The sequence below is a fragment of the Oryctolagus cuniculus genome, chromosome 12, assembly GCF_964237555.1.
Source record: "Oryctolagus cuniculus chromosome 12, mOryCun1.1, whole genome shotgun sequence".
Classification (NCBI taxonomy): domain Eukaryota; kingdom Metazoa; phylum Chordata; class Mammalia; order Lagomorpha; family Leporidae; genus Oryctolagus; species Oryctolagus cuniculus.
The window spans coordinates 14,054,123-14,068,952 of NC_091443.1; the positions used below are offsets into that span (position 1 = coordinate 14,054,123).

The window sequence follows — 14,830 nt, forward strand, 5'->3', positions numbered from 1 at the left end:
AGTCTTTCTCTAAAAAATCCCTTTATTGGAACTAGGAATAGAAGAAAATTATTTAATAGATAAAATATATTTATAAAAGAGATCCAATTAGGAAATTATTGGTAATGGGATATTGAAAGTTTTCCTCTGAGATAGGGAATAAAACAGTGATTTTCTGTCATTATTTCTAATCAATACTATACTTGATATCCTAACTGGTACAGTAAGATATAAATTTCTTTGTTCACAGAAAAAGTTCTGAACACAATTAGAAACTAAATTAGAAATTTAAGCAAAGCTGCTGTATTAAGAAATAAATAACTGAAATTAAATGTATTTCTATGTGAAATAACAGGTGAGTGATGAGCTTAGTGGTTAAGGTGCTGGTGAAGTTACCTGTATTCCATATCACAGTACCTGGATTTGATTCCTGGCTCCAGCTTCCTGCTAGTGCAGACTGTGGGAAGTACCCATGATGACTGGAATAATTTGATTCCTTCATTCTGTGTGGAAGATATGGATTGACTTCCCAGCTTCAGGTTTTGGCCTCATCCTAGCCCTGGCCATAGTGGGCATTTGGAGAGTGAACCAGCAGATTAGAGTTCTCTTTGTCTCTCTGGACTTCAAGAAAATTTTTTTTCAAGAATAAAAATGAATTTTAAGAAGATTATATTTTCAGGAACCTCAGAAACATCAATTATTTAGGTAAAGAGGCTTATAAAACAGGATTGAAAGTAAGCAGACAATACTTTATTAATGAAGATATGTAGTGATATGATTTAAAAATTTTTGCACCAAAATTAATTTTAATTCCATTTTTGAAGAATGTTTGAAGTATTCTGTAGTTAAATTTGCAGATTCAATTACATATTTCTAAAAAATTTTTCTAATATCCCATTGCATTTAATTCCCTTTTATCTCTTTAGTACCACATTTGTCATATCACATACGCTTAACACAAAAACGGCAAAAACTATTCTCTTGCAACACATGTTCATTATATTGCTTTCCAATTCCACAGTGAACTCAGCAGCATTAAGATTATAGATATCAGTGTCATATTAAAAATATTATAACAACTCTCCCCATTTTCAGTCATTTTGTTTTCATTAATTCCAACAGAAAGCCTCTGATTAGGAATAGTTCAAAAATTGTCTTGCATATTTATATTTTTTAACTCCAAACTGAATCTTATTAGATCTTTTAGAAAGCAGCCATCTGTTTTCAAGAATTATATTGGATGCAAACAGTCAGGAAATGCTAAGATAGTCTTGATGAAGATGAACAAAGTTGCATGAGTTACATGACCAATGTCATTGCCTATTATAAGGTTACTATGACAAAAGACAGAAAATTGGCCCAGTGGTACAAAAGAGATTCCAAAAACAGATAATCAAAAATATTACTTAATTTATGATAAAAGTGCCACTGTCACATGGTGAGAAAAAGACTGCCTGTTCAACAGTTGATGCCAGGTCTATTGGATAACAATATTGAGAAAAGCTCCTTCCCTTTCATACCATACAAATAAATATTTTCCTTGCATAATATTGGTCGACATATGAAAGGAAAAATAATAAAGCTTGTTGAGCATAACGTAGGAGAGCACCATAACTTCAGGGAAACCCTAACCATAAGGTAAAACATGGACAAGTTTGTTTGCATTAAAGTTCAATTTTTTATTTATAAATGTATAAACTCAATGAAGGATCACTAAATAAAAGCCTTAATGTTTACTTGTCAAAAAGTGATGACTAAAACATTTAAATAGGTACTTCACAAAAGAAAATAGCCAAATGACTAAAAAGCATGTGAATAGCAAATGATATATGAAAGCAAATATGAAAGCAAATGACTCAAAGCCATTAGCCACAGGAAAAAATATAATTCAAACAACAATCAGATAAACACATACTAGTATATCAAAATTGAAAATCTATGGATATTTTTAGAATATTCTTACAAAGTATTCAAATAGGTGGATGATTTAACATACTCTCAGTCATAGAATTAACAAAAATTCATACGTGTATGACCCAAAACATACATACATGAATGCTTATAGTGTATTTACAACAACATAAACTGAACATAAAGTGCTCATGAGGAGATGAATGGGAACATGAATATTTTTATGGTTAATTCTTCATCAGTAACCCACATGGATGATAGGATCAACATGAAAGATTCTTCATTTTATATCTCAGCTTGGCTTTGACTGAAAATTGAGGAATCTTGTGATTCACTGGTGTCTTCTCTGTGGTGCAATATTATCTAAATTCACATATTCTTATCTTCATTAGAATGGTATTCCCATTTGGGGGCTTTAGATTGTGAATGCTGTGGTGGTGTCAGGGGTAGGAAGTAATTTTGTACATCTGCTTCCTTCCACATGAACAACCTGATCTTTTATGCTAACCTGATTTTAATGGTTCAATCTCACAATTTTGGAAATTGCTGGCAGGATAGGCAGCATTACATGTATTAAATCTACCCTTGATAACTAAGAAATTCCAAATAAATCTTTGTTCTAATTTGTCTTAATCGAAAATCACAGAAATTTTGTGGTGCATTAGTATCTAAATGTTCAGGTAGACAAATTCACCCTGGTTATATTATTTCAGGTTTGTCATGTGTTAGGATAGTTGTAGATCATTAATGGACTAAGAAAATTCAAGAATCTGGAGAATTGAGATCCAGATATTTGTTTACCCATGAATTTAAAATTCAGTTAAATTAGGAACTTCCTAATATTCAATTTACTCTTCAGAAATAGCACACGAGTTGCATTTTTTTATCTTAGATTATTGCATTTCTCCTGTTAATTTAGATATAGACTACTAAGGAAGAGGATTCTCTGACTTCATATACCAGGAACTAACTACATTGAATCTGTCCAAACTCTAACACACTTTGGCATAAGGGTTTAAGGATGCCAACTCCAGCTAGAATTTTAAGGACCAAATAGTCACAAAAGGCAAGGACCATGGCTTGAGTCATGATATTTTATGAAATAAAAAATTATGCTCATAAGTGTTATGCTAATACCTATTCTTGAGAGGGGATTTATGGATGTTATAGTCAATTCAAAACATGGAGACGGGGCAGAAGTGGTTAAGAGATAAGAACAAGTAGATTTTGAGAATTTAGATAAGGTCCAAATGATAAGATTCATCTGTCCTTTCTCTAGCTGATATTAGCTATTTTAAGAACTATTTTTCCAATGTTCCAGGGAGACCCATAGACATTTCCCAAGTGTTCTTCAGTGTATTTTTTAATCTATAGGCCTACCCCTGGGTATGTACACTGACTATGACATGGAATTTTTCCTTCAATTGACTTTGTTTGACTCATAGAACAAGTACAACAGAGGCCAAATGAGAACCTTCACATGAGGGACTGCCAAGGCCTCAGGAATCCAGTAGTCCACTTCTTCCAACAACTCAGGCTACTCTTCGTGCCTTGGAAACCCAACATGCAGAATTGCTAACAGCACTACCTGAAAGCTTTATGCAGAAAATAAACTGGGAAATGGTAAATCCTGTGCCCAGAAGCTGGGTGATTGCACTATTGATTTTCACTACAGTTCAGGGAGGCATTTTCTACATTTACATATATAAATTCATATAAATTCATCAATGGATAACAATAGACCCTTGGTCCTCTCCATTTTTTTAATTTTTAATTTATTTTTTTTAATTTTTTAAATTTATTTGACAGGTAGAGTCATAGACAGTGAGAGAGAAAGACAGAGAGAAAGGTCTTCCTTCCGTCTTCCTTCACCCCTCAAATGACCGCTACTGCCGGAACTGCGCCGATCTGAAGCCAGGAGTCAGGTGCTTCTTCCTGGTCTCCCATGCGAGTGCAGGTGCCCAAGCACTTGGGCCATCCTCCACTGCCTTCCCTGGCCACAGCAGAGAGCTGGACTGGAAGAGGGGCAACTGAGACTAGAACTGGTGCCCATATGGGATGCCGGCGCCGCAGGCAGAGGATTAACCAAGTGAGCCTCAGTGCCATCCGGTCCTCTCCATTTTTTATGAAACATCTGTTGCCAGAAATTCAAATATAAGTAAGAAAAAAGATAGGTAGGTGGCAAGGACAGATAGTTTCTCAGGGGTTGGTGATTGCAACCCAGGTTTGTTAGAAATACAGAGAAAGATAATAAAAAAGAAACTTAAGACTGTAGTATTAGCTTCCCAGTTATACTTATTCAAAAAGCGAGCAAACTGTTCTCCAGGACCACCAACAAGTAAGAGGTTGAATGCTAATGGAAAGTCAGTAGACACTATGGAAGAGCCGTCCTAGAACAGATTGAGGAAGATGCACTGTAACTCTGAAACTGTACTACCTCATGGAGATCTTCCCTGCTTCATGAAATCAGACAGGAAATAAGTGGCAAATTTGCAAATCAATACACAAAACTGACATAATGAGTAAAACTCAGAACTTGGAATGAGATAAACTTTTTGTTTACTTGCAGAATTGGAGGCTTTTAATATCTGTGGCAGTGGATACCCCAGGGATTCAGAGATTCACCTAATATGTTCTCTTGGCATTTATAAAAACTTCGTGTCTATTTCTTTTTCCTATTTTAATCTTTTCCTACCTTTTATCATGGATACTGGAGCCATGCACCGGGCAAGTTCTACAGATCTCTCTTGTTCGGCCTAATTCAGCAAACCCAATTCTGGACTACCTTCTACTGTTCTTTTACTTCTGAGATGTGCATGAAAATAAACCCTCTCTTATAAAATTGCATTTTGTCTTCTAGTGTGCCCTGAAACCTGTCAGGAAGGGACCTGCTATAAAATTTAAGGTCTACAATGTTGTGTATGAGGGATGGAGTTGATTTGGAGCTCCTAGGATGTGAGACATCTGGGTTGGTAAATGTGTGCTTCCTGAAGCAAAAAGGGGCTGTGGAGAAGTGACAGTCAACCTATGCTGGAAAAGTACCCTGAATTACAGGAAATATACCCGTATTTATGTGTCCTGGGCACAAATGATGGCGATTTAATAAAAGAAATCAGTATCATCTTCCTAATTTACAACAATGGAAAACTTTGGGCATGTATAGAGAACCTTCTCTATTTTAGCTCAAATACAATGAATAGGACCAGTAGTTAAACAACTACAGAAACAGAGCATACTAAAGGCAGAACATTCACTTCATTACACTCCTATATTACCTGTGAGAATGGAGGGACAATTTGACAAAGAAAGGAAATCTGTTTCTAGATTTGTCCAAGCTCTATGAGAAGTAAATAGTTGATTTATCTGTGGAAACCAGTGGTACACAATCTTATTTCCATGTCAGCATCTGGGGCTGAGCTCAACAATTTATGTAATAGGCCTGATGTCCAGCTTTATGTTCTGTGCCCTTTATGTAGGAGTTAAGGATCATCTTCATTGAGGTTTACTTGCAGAATTGGAGGCTTTTAATATCTGTGGCAATGGATACCCCAGGGATTCAGAGATTCACCTAATATGTTCTCTTGGCATTTATAAAAACTTCGTGTATTTTCCTAATTATTACTATTATATAATATTTGCTAATTATTATTGATAGTTGCCAATACCCTGTATTCTAGTAAGCTAGACACTTGTTTACTAAATTCCTTAGTCTTCCAGAACATAAAGCCTCCCTAAATAAGTTGCAATATCAAATTGAAGCCAAATTTGTGGGATATGAATCACTGGCATATAGACAATTGTTTTTCTTAAAGTCGACCTAATATATAAATTAAATGACATACTACAAAAAACTGAGGGTTATTTGAGTACTCCCACCTTTTATGAAAAGGCTGAATACTGAATTGTTACACAAAAACATCACTGAAACTTGTTTTCATTATAGTCAGAACAAGCTGAAGAAGGTCGTCACACATCTCTTAGCTGTGATTTCCCCATTTGTATTTGGATACTTTTTTTAACTGTTGAACCATTCTCCCCTTTCTGTCATGAAATTTAGGCTTCCAATGCTGCACTTACTCCAAAATTAGGCCATGATTACAAGTACATCTCTTTCTTTTGTATAAACACAACTCTTGTCAACTGCTGTACTCACTTTGAACCAATCTTATTGTCTAATCCTAATGCTATTCTAGGCAACTGTGGCCAGTTTTTAACAAAATGTGTGACTTTGTCATTAATGAATAGGTTGAACACATCTTACAGTTGTTGAGGAAGGTACTGGACCTTGGTTTGATTTATCTAATATTCCTATTTCCAATGCTGAGTAAATATTCATTGATGGATCCTGTGTGGGAGACTCATAAAGGAATATAAAACATGTTATGCAATAGTCAACCATCATGAAGTTTTAGGAGCTTTTGATTTCACAGACATTAAGTCCAAGTGCCAGAACATACAATTTTTATTTAAACAGCTGTCAATCTTAAAGTAAATAATGATACTGATACTAAATAAGGGTACTTAAAACAGTTCATGGAAGAACCAATTATTTTGGTGCAAAATTTTAAAAATTCATGCATATTTCTTTCTATAATTATGAATTTTCCATGAACTTTTTGAATAACCCCATATGTTTCTGGTGTCTTATGGGACTGGCCAACTTTGGAAGAATAGAAGCTTTCATTTTTATAAGGATTATTTATTTATTCTAAAGAGAGAGGAGAGAGAGAGAGGGAGAGCTTCCATCCACTGGTTCATTCCCCAAATGGCTGCAGCAGCCAGGGCTGAGCCAGGCTGAAGTAAAATGCCAGGATCTTCATGCAGGTATCTCATGCGGGTGTAATAGACTAAGGACTTGGGCCATCATCCACTGCTTTCCAAGGTGTATTAGTAGGGAGTTAGATTGGAAGTGGAGCAGCTGGAAGTCGAGCAGGCACCTATATGGGATGCTGGCACTGCAGAAGCAGCTTACCCCACTGTGCCGCAGCACTGGTCCTGGAAGAATAGAAGCTTTCTAACATCAGTAGTGACTGGAATATTATAAGGGAAATTACTGATTTATGAGAATCATCTTAATTTCTCGAATATATTTATGTAATTTATTATAGAGTTCATGCTGGAAAACAAGATGAAACATCCAAACCAAGAAATAAGAGTGGTATTCTAGCCTAGCAATTAAGATGCCTATTAAAACACCTTTATCTTGGCCGATGCCACAGCTCACTAGGCTAATCCTCCACCTGCAGTGCCAGTACTCTGGGTTCTAGACCCGGTTGGGGCGCCGGTTCTGTCCCGGTTGCTCCTCTTCCAGTCCGGCTCTCTGCTGTGGCCCGGGAAGGCAGTGGAGGATGGCCCAAGTGTTTGGGCCCAGCATCCGCATGGGAGACCAGGAGGAAGCACCTGGCTCCTGGCTTCAGATCGGCGCAGTGTGCTGGCCATAGCGGCCATTTCTGGGGTGAACCAACGGAAGGAAGACCTTTCTCTCTGTCTTTCTCTCACTGTCTAACACTGCCTGTCCAAAAAAAAAAAAAAAAAAAAAAAAAACCACAACACCTTTATCTCATATTGGAGTACATGAGTTCAATTCCTGGCTCCTGGCTCCGGCTACCTGCTAATACAGATCCTAGGATACCTGTAATTAGGCTCCTGTCACACATGTGGGAGACCTGGGTTGAGTTAACAAGATCTGACTTTCTGCTTCAGCCTAGACCTGGTTCTTGCCTGCATTTGGGGAGTGAATTAGCTAATTGAAATTATCTCTCTCTGTCTTTTTCTCTCCCTTCCTCCCTCCCTTTCAAGTAAATAAAGAGATCCAAAACCAATTAATTTTCAGACCAAGATGAATTTGGACTACCACAGTTTGTATGAGATAGAATCCTCATTACTGCTACCAGGAACTCCTATCAATAATTTAAGAAATAGCTCTCTTTGAAATAAAATTAGAAATCAAAGAGACCTAAGAACACTATATGAAAATAACAATATCATTGCTGGATTTTTCCTTTACTCATACTGTTATATGATTGGGTGGCTTTTTCATACCACCCGCAAACTCATTCACATAAAAGGAATGTACTGAAAACTTTATAATTTTGCAATAGGATTAAGTAATTCAGGAAATAATCTAAAGTTATGTTGTTTTGCAGAAAAAAATGTTTTACAGAGTTTGTTAAGTCAAGAAAGCCTACTAGAATCAGTTACTTAGAATCTGATGACACAAGAAATTTGTAAAGCCTCCACCTGAATACCTAGAAACCAAGAGGGGAAGTAATTTTATATTTATGGTAATGCAGAGGCTTTGCAACACCCTACAAATACCAATAATTTGCCTACTCATTATTTCCAGTCTTCTGAACAACTACAATGAATGAACCATATCCTTAAAAATTCCTTGACTAAATTATATCAAACTATTGGCTTACAGTGTCTCAAAACCTTACCTTTAATTTTATTAAAAATGATGACTAGCAAGTGTTACATTTCTCCCTTTGGGTCTGAAAGATCTATGAATATTCATTTTAATCCTAACCAATTATCTGATACATTGAAAAATATATGATTATATGATAATTATTGAGTTGTAGGTTTTCAAAGGCTGACTTTGCTGTCATGTAGCCAGATACGGGAAAAATCCTCTCAAGAAGGTGTGTTATTGATATTTAACAGATACCCAGCACCAAGTGCTCTAGTAACAGATTATTGCTGTACTACACAGAATCCTACCAGGTGTTGTTGATAACTTGCAATGCTATCAGTGTGAAGGAGAAATCCAAAAGGACGTATACTTCAGGTGTGATATCAACACCTATCATTGAGTAGGTTATATTTCCCATTTAGAACCTTGAGATTAAATTTTCTAGATAGTAATTTACAATAATATGCAATATGAAGAGAAACATTTAAATCATAGACTGTGTTGTTACTTGTCCATGCAATTTTGAATATAAAGCTTATTATTAGTCATTTTTTAAAAAATTAGTATCTCAAACTCAAGGAATTTCATACTTTTTAAATGTTGTCTTGAATACAAGGTAAGAGCTCAGGATAACCTTTCTTCTGTCATATTACTTTATACTCACCAATTGCATGGTACACATTTAGAAGAAATGTAAAATTTCTAATCTGTCCACAGATAGATCAGTATTACTCAAATAAAATATTCACAAATATCACTATGCTTTATGTGACTGAATACACTGATAAGAAAAAAATAATAAATTAAATGGAATATAATCATATTCAAATTGAAAGGCCTTCAATAGAATCACAAAAGTCCACCTGCTCTCCATCTTGTGTAGCCATAGGATAAAGTTTAACAAAGCTGCAATGGTTGTACAGATGAGGAGAAAGTATTCCGATCTCAATGATAACAGTTTGTTTCTTCAAAATCCCTCAAAGATGCCACAAAAGCAAGCCTAGCATGTTTAGATCCTAAAAGTCTCCAGCACCCATACTCATGACTTCTGAGATAATTAAATGTGTATAGTTTGAGGTTAATATATAATGCATATTATTTATTATATTTATTATTTATATATTTTATTTATAATATATAAATTATATGTAAAATACAAAACATGAATAAATATATTTTGTTAATTAGCATGGTTAAAATGTGAGTAAATTTTATTCTGTTTGTACATAATAGGCTTTGCTATTATGGGAAGTTTTCCTATCATGGGAAGTTTCAGGGACTGAAGTGATGCCATGATCAAACTAAGAGAAACTGTTAAATACCATGTTATGAGGGATAGAAATAGCAACCACAATTGTGAACTTGCGTGATGTAAAAATAGTGACAAACTTAGTGCCTTTGAGCAGTTGTAGGAACATGTAACTCAGATGCAAACAGAATCAAATCCAAACCTAATACAGTATATAACAATAGAGAACAATTAGGATAGAATTGGGGAAGAATTTGGAATTACACATCTTCAAATATAATTAAAGATTACAAATAGAAATATGACTAAAGAATTTTCACCTGTGTAAGTGAACAACTAGTTATTCAGTGACTATAATATAAAATTACTGAACAGAAAGGTTATACCTAATTAGAGAAATAGATAGCATATTCCTGTTCATGGTAATATTAAATAATAGTATAAAAAGAGTGATTATTTTATAGGTAAACTATATGAAATTTTGCAATACATGTGGGGAGCAGCTCGGACTAGACTAAGTTACTGGAATTAAGACTTATTCTATGCATCTGCTCTCCTGTGGGGAGCAATCCGGACTAGACTAAGTTACTCGAATTAAGACTTATTCTATGCATCTGCTCTCCCACAGTGTGGCGTTGGGAGAGAAGTAAACAGCTTCTACACAGGTGCCTCCAGTTCAACCAATAAACTGTAGGACTTGCTCCTGATTGGAGGAGAGCGGCATGCTCAGCGTGTGGGCAGCCGAGTTGGGATTGGCGGAGGAGGACTATAAAGGAGGAGAGAGACGGCATGCATCGGGAACATCTATGGGGAACATCTAGCTGAAGGAACACCCGTGCAGCCCCCCAGAGAACCGGCCGGCGGAGTGCCGCTCCCCTGCGGAAGTGGGGAATGCGGCCAGGGGGAACTGCCCTTCCACGGAGGTGGAAGGGATAGTAGCCAACCCGGGAAGAACCAGCAGCAAACCCGGGGAGGGCCGAGCAGAAGAAAGAACAGCGCAGGGTCCTGTGTTGCTCCTCCACGAAGAGGGGGAGCGACATAATGGTGCCGTGACTCGGATATGAAGCCTAGGCAGGGCTTAGTGTCGTTCCCCCATGAAGACGGGGAGCGACAATACAGACTGAAATTTCTAAAAGGGGAACAAAAAATAGTTTCACCAAATATGTAGAGTATGTAATGAAACATATGTGTTAGATGACTATCTGTCAAGGAGATAGAATTTATTGCAATTCAAATGTTATTGACAGATGTAAGCAAAAACAGTTGGATATATTTGTCCCTAACAATATTTTAATGTTACAATAGTATTTTTGTAATTTGCTGGTTACATATGTTCCTTCCAACAAATACTTCATAATCCAGTTACTGTAGGAATGATATTGCTACATAATTCATTGATCTGCACAGGAAATATATTGGACCATATCACAAAAATTGAAACTACAACTTCAGACTACCAAGCATCACATCTTGATTTTGAATTATGTATAAGTTAGGGAAACCAAAACAAGAATTTAAAAATATGTCTCAAATTGTAAAGCACTTAGAAAAACAAGCAAAAACTATTTAACAATTCATAAAACTTTTAAATGATGGACAATTCTTTTTAAATTTTATTTGAAAGGTCGGGTGGAGGAGACAAACTGTATCTTCCAAGTGCTAGCTCACTCCTCAAATGCCTACAACAGTTGGGACTGGGTCAGACTGAAGCAAAATCCTTGGACTGTATCCAGTTCTCCAAAGTGGGTAGCAAGGACTCAAGGACATGAACCATCACTCCCTACCTCCCAGAGTATCTATTAGCAGGATGCTGAAATCAGAAGCAGAGCCAGGATCAATCCTAGGCACTGGGACTTGGGATGCAGGCATCCCAAACAAGTTCTTAACCACTTGCCAAATGCCTGTCTCTAAATGACAGTTTTTATGTGGAGTTACTCAAGAGATCTGCCTTACTATGCATAGTGGTATGCCACTTACAAAGGATAATCACTTAAAGTGTATCTTAAGTTTTGAAGTTCATAATATCAACACTTTAATGTGTATATTACTCTGAGATTATTGGATACATAGAAAATTTAAAACTGCACAAAGAAGAAACACAACTGTGATGCAAATTTTATCAAATCTCTGGTACTATAGCAAAATCTGAAGGGAAAATGATGGTAGTTAAAATGAGTTTATTCTACCTTATTAAATTGTTTAGAATATAACAATTCACACGTCCTAAATATACTCTCAAGAACAAACACAGGGAAGATTAGCAGAAAATTATAAAGAACAAAATGTAAGAGTACCCCTAGAAGGAACTATCAACAAACAAAATGGCATAGAAAGCCTGAGAAAGAATTAAGAGAGAATTCAGGAACAGGCAGTTAACCTAGCAGTTAAGATGCTCGTGTCCCACATTAAGAGTGCTTGAGTTCAATGTCTGAATCTGGCTTCTGAATCCAGCTTCCTACCAATGCAGACTCTGGGAGTCAGTGGTGATGGTTCAAGTAACTGGATTCCTGCCACTCAACTAAAGACCTCAGTAATGTTTCTGGCTCCCAGGTTTAGCCCTGTCCCAAACCCAGCTATTTGGGTATTTGGGGAGTGAACCAATAAAAGGAATGTGTTTATTATTCTGGATAAAAACTATTGGGAAAGAAACACTGATGAAGTTTGATACCAGCTAGTTATCCAGTAATCCTGCACTGAATTTATTTGAACCCCAGTTCACTTAATAACCAGTGTTTAAAGATGTTGTCCCTGATAAGATTTGTCAAGACCGATGGATACATTTGAGGGGAGTACAATGATATGGATCAATGGTGAGGCCTTATCCTGTCTTGGAAGTTATTCATGCTCAGTGAAATTAAAGTGAGTCAAAGATACAACAGAATCTTTAAATAAAGACTGGGAGATTTCTGGCTCCTTATAGGGTATTTAATTTGGATTGGAGAAATTAAACAATTTTGGTAATCCTGTTGCACCTACCCCTGGATAATCTGCTTTCTGATTGCTTCAGCATGATTTTATTTATTTATTTTTTAGCAAACATTCAGATTACATGTATTTAATTTAATGGTGGCCACAAATATGTTTGTATGACGGTTCTACAAATATCCACAAGATTAAATTATTAAATTTTTGAAAGAGGATACTAGCAAAAGTTTGTACCAGAATTGGCCTCTAGATGTTTTAATTAATTTCTCAACTTTTCATCTATGTTTAAGTTTACTAAACAATGCTCCTTACCTCAGTTTCTTTAAAAACTTACCAAGCTTTTTGCTTTTACCATGCACTGCCGTGATTTTCTAAAGCATACTCTGATAAAAGATTCTCATTTCAAAACTTCTAACATGTTGATCAGAGGAAAAAAAAAGGCTAGATTCTTTTTTTCCTCTTTTTTTATTATAAACACTTTTATTTAGTGAATATAATTTTCCAAAATACAGTTTATGGATTACAATGCTTCTCCCCCCATAATTTCCCTCCCACTCGCACCCCTCCCATCTCCCGCTCCCTCTCCCATTCCATTCACATCAAGATTCATTTTCAATTATCTTTATATACAGAAGATCGCTTTAGTATATATTAAGTAAAGATTTCATCAGTTTCCGCCACACAGAACATAAAGTGTAAAATACTGTTTGAGTACTAGTTATAGTATTAATTCACATTGGAAAACACATTAAGGACAGAGATCCCACATGAGGAGTAAGTACACAGTGACTCCTGTTGTTGAATTTACAATTTGACACTCTTGTTTATGGAGTCAGAAATCTCCCTAGGCTCTAGTCATGAGTTTCCAAGGCTATGGAAGCCTCTTGAGCTCGCTGACTTCGATCTTATTTAGACAAGGTCATAGTCAAAGTGGAAGTTCTCTCCTCCCTTCAAAGAAAGGTACCTCCTCCTTTGATGGCTAATTCTTTCTACTGGGATCTCACTCACGGATATCTTTCATTTAGGTCCTCTTTTTTTGCCAAAGTGTCTTGGCTTTCCATGCCTAAAATACTCTCATGGGCTCTTCAGCCAGATCCGAATGCCTTAAGGGCTGATTCTGAGGCCAGAGTGCTGTTTGGGACATCTGCCATTCTATGAGTCTGCTGTGTATCCCACTTCCCATGTTGGATCGTTCTCTCCCTTTTTATTCTATCAGTTAGTATTTGCAGACAAGACTAGTGTCTGTGAAAAATGGCTAGATTCTTTCACAAAAATTCAGAATTTATAACCCAGCTACTACTTACATTTTTCTCAAACTATTAAAAAATGCTTCATTCATATTCTACTCCTTTTATAAGAGGTTTTTCCAACCAAAAAGGTATTTGCTTCATTGATTTTTGCTCATGGTCTTGCCTTGCCTGGAAAACTTTTCCATCACTCCCCATTGTCCACTTGGGAAACTTTAATTCAACCTTGAAGACCAAGTACAAACATCATTGCTTTTCCATAATTCCATTTCTTTTTTTTTTCTTTTACTCCCTTTCCTCTTTGGGATCACTATTTCTCAACATACCTGTATCATTAGAGCTAATATCTTGGATTTTTTCACTGTGTATTTCAGAATGTCCAAATGAAGATAAATGTGCCATAACAACTTAGAGTTCAGTGGCTGTCTTTAATGGGAAATGTGCAGGTAGGACATTTTCCAAAAATTTTCCAAGACTGCCTTTTTTAAAAGAAAGTTTTTATTTAATAATTATGAATTTCATAGGTATAGTTTTTGGATTATAGCAGTTCTTCTGCCCATGGCTGCCCTCTCACCTCAACTCATAGCCCACCTCCTACTCCCTCTCCCATCCCATTCTTCATTAAGATTGATTTTTAATTATCTTTATACAAAAAAAGATCAACTCTAGACTAAGCAAAGATTTCAACAGTTTGCACCCACACAGACACACAAAGTATAAAGTACTGTTTAAAGACTAGTTTTCCATTAATTCTCATAGTACAACTCATTGAGGACAAATGTCCTACTTGGGGAGCAAGTGTACAGTGACTCCTCTTGTTGATTTAACAATTGATGCTCTTACTTATGATGTCAGTGATCACCTGAGGCTCTTGTCATGAACTGCCAAGGCTATGTAAGCCTCTTGAGTCCACAGACTCCAACATTATTTGCATTTTAAGGTGATTACATTAACAGAGAATATTGGTGAATGATTAACTTACTTTTGGCAATGAGTGAGTGACCTACTTGATGGGAATATTATCAGAAAATATCTACTTTTAATGAGCTTCATTTACCTAAAATTGGAAGTTTTATGACTTGTTGGAACCATCTCTCATGGAGT

The 14,830-nt window shown here is 36.1% G+C and overlaps 1 long non-coding RNA gene across 8 annotated transcripts in view; it reads left to right on the forward strand.

Annotated features, from left to right (window-relative positions):
- Window positions 1-14,830, forward strand: part of LOC103351271 (uncharacterized) — a 153,485-nt gene that overhangs the window by 20,042 nt on the left and 118,613 nt on the right. For 7 of the 8 annotated variants that reach the window (XR_011380658.1, XR_011380659.1, XR_011380657.1 and 4 more), the window contains exon 1: window positions 1-14,172. This exon is cut by the window's left edge. This is a non-coding gene — a long non-coding RNA (uncharacterized lncRNA). The other variant, XR_011380663.1, reaches the window with a different exon arrangement.